This window comes from Humulus lupulus, chromosome 7, assembly GCF_963169125.1.
Source record: "Humulus lupulus chromosome 7, drHumLupu1.1, whole genome shotgun sequence".
NCBI lineage: Eukaryota > Viridiplantae > Streptophyta > Magnoliopsida > Rosales > Cannabaceae > Humulus > Humulus lupulus.
In genome coordinates this window covers 4,938,954-4,941,533 of record NC_084799.1, presented here as the reverse complement: position 1 = coordinate 4,941,533, position 2,580 = coordinate 4,938,954, and the positions used below count along the sequence as shown (strand labels likewise).

The window sequence follows — 2,580 nt, the reverse complement described above, 5'->3', positions numbered from 1 at the left end:
TCTTGAATCATATCTACTTGTTTTGTTTGTCTAAATAGTTCATATAAAAATGTATATTGCTTTATATGGCATTGATATATATTGTAGTGCATAAGCTCTAGTTTCTGGCTGGCTGGTGCGGTATGAGGTAGATAAAGTGTGTGGTCACCATTTGCTTCATGGATAGTTGGTTGGTACGTAATAATATTCTTTTTCTAACTGTTAACTTGGGAAAATGTCTTCAATTTTTTCTAGTTGACTGCTTCATAAAGTGGAACAAGTTCGTGTTTTAATGATGTGCAAGGAGGGGCTCGGCAGGGACGGTGGCTGGGCGCGGGGCTGGCTGGTGCGGTTCTCAACTTCACGGCGGCAGCATGTATTTCTTTCTGTGGTGTTGAACTTTAGTTTGGTGATGTTATGGTTACATGGTATTATATTAAAATATTTATTTAAATCTAACGTAGCTCTTGATATCTTTTATTTAGCATAATGATCTCTTTCTGCTTGCTTCAGCTAACAACACTTGAACCAATGATCACTTGATTGCAAGAATCATTGCCAAAGTCCATTGGATTGCTTCCTTTTTATGGAGGTGTGGCAGGTACATGATGTCTTTATACTTGAACTTGAAGACTTTTCTTTAGTGTTTGTTTATAAAATTAAGGTTGTCGGTGTCCTTGCTTTTGCTATAATTTTACTGAAGTCTTCAAAATGAACTGGAGATGCCTGAATCATGATGTATATCATCTAATTGGTTAGTTAAAGTTGAAATAAGTGTTTCTGGCCACTTGAATCTTATTGTTGCTATCTCAGATGCTGAACAGAGAGAAGTAGATACCTGACACTTCATGTAAACAACCCCTTGGCTGGGTTTACTTCCCAGTGCTGATGGGCAAGTATTACATTCTCAAGATGGTGGAGATAGTCCAATTCTCAGTCTCTTTAAATTAGTCATTGCTGCAATATTATCTAAGCTAGGGTGCCCAAATCCAACCTCTTTCAGCACCCTATCAAAACAAGCAGAAGCTGCAGGTACAGAGCTGAACATTCAATATTTAGAAAACTCATTGTATGTATATATCATTGATTGAGCTTTCTATATAATTGATTTCTTACTATTAATTAATCAAGCTTTGTGCGCATACAGTAGAGAAAAAATAGTACTTGTGAAACAATTATATCATCAATGTTGCTTAGTTTATTCTTTATAAAAGGGATTTGATTTATGTGTTCAATTAAATTGGGTCCTTGACATTTTTTAGTTTGGAAATACATTATAAAGTTTGATAGAAATTTTTCTTTTTCTGGAAAAGAGAAATCAGAGGGAATTTCCATTGCTTTTGTATTCGCATTTTTGATTGTCCTTGGCTTTGCATTTGTGATTGTCTTTTGTATGTGGTGTCCTTTCTTGGAAATAATTTCCATAACATTTTTCTTGAAGTAATTTGTGATGCTAGATAATAACAATAAAATATTTTTTTGTTTATTTTGCAGATGTGACAAGCGAAATAGAAAATGATACTTAATTTTAAAGGCTTTGTGTTGGGCAGCAGTAGAATATTTTGTGCTGAAAGTAGTATCTTTTCAATATGTTGAATATATAAGACTACTTGAATACTTAAAGAACATTTTGTTGTTGATGACAGTGTTGAATGTTTTAAACTAATTTGTGGATTGTTAATACAATGTTGAATGTTTTTACTTTTTGTTATTTGAAAATGAAGTTCATTTGATGATGCTAGTATATATTAGAAAGCTAATTTTAATTATATAAAAAAATTAAATATAATAGAATAAATTAGTGATATAAATGAAATATATAATGAGAATTTAAACTTATCTAAATATTAAAATAATACAAAAATTGTGTTATAATATCTATTACAATAACACTTTTTATGCAAAGAATTGTGTTATGCAAACTTCATTATATAACATAAATAATGTGTTATACTAAAGTGTAGTATAACACAAATAATGTGTTATGCTAAAGTATAATATAACACAAGAAATGTGTTATACTAAAGTGTAGTATAACACGAAAAAAGTGTTATACTAAAGTGTAGTATAACACAATAAAGTGTTATCCTAAAGTGTAGTATAACACAAAAAAAAAAGTGTTATATAATCGACTATAAATAACATAATTAAACACTTATTTATATATTAAAATAACACAGAAATTGTGTTATCGTTGACAGTACAATAACACATCTGTATAACCTGATAAAGTGTTATGTAAAGTACCCTGACCTACGATAACATAGTCGGTCTTAACACATCAGAAAGTGTTATCGTATGTTTTGATAACACATTTTCGGTGTTATTAAAAACATTTTTTCTTGTAGTGTCTCTATGTTGTATTTTGTAAACACTTGTTGTTATTGTTGAGGAGTGTTTCTTTGTAAACATTGAGTTGTTCACCTTAATCTTTGTGTGTGTACTGAGTGCACTTGTCCATATGTCTATCTTTTTCCTTATAATGTGGTGTCTCTTGTGAACACGTTCCTAAGGATCTTTGGGAGAAGATTGCACCAAAGTCTCACTTCGGGAGGAAGAGAGCACTCACTATTCTTTGAAGGGATTTCAAGAGAATCAACG

The 2,580-nt window shown here is 31.3% G+C and overlaps 1 long non-coding RNA gene across 2 annotated transcripts; it reads left to right on the top strand.

Moving 5' to 3' along the window:
• The first annotated feature begins 484 nt into the window (after positions 1–484).
• On the top strand, positions 485–1,683 carry LOC133789377 (uncharacterized). Of its 2 annotated transcripts, none has more exons than XR_009873545.1 (3): positions 485–580; positions 793–1,011; positions 1,474–1,683. It is a non-coding gene; the product is annotated as an uncharacterized LOC133789377 (long non-coding RNA). The 2 variants fall into 2 exon arrangements; XR_009873546.1 differs by having other exon boundaries at positions 793–1,048.
• Positions 1,684–2,580: the final 897 nt, after the last annotated feature.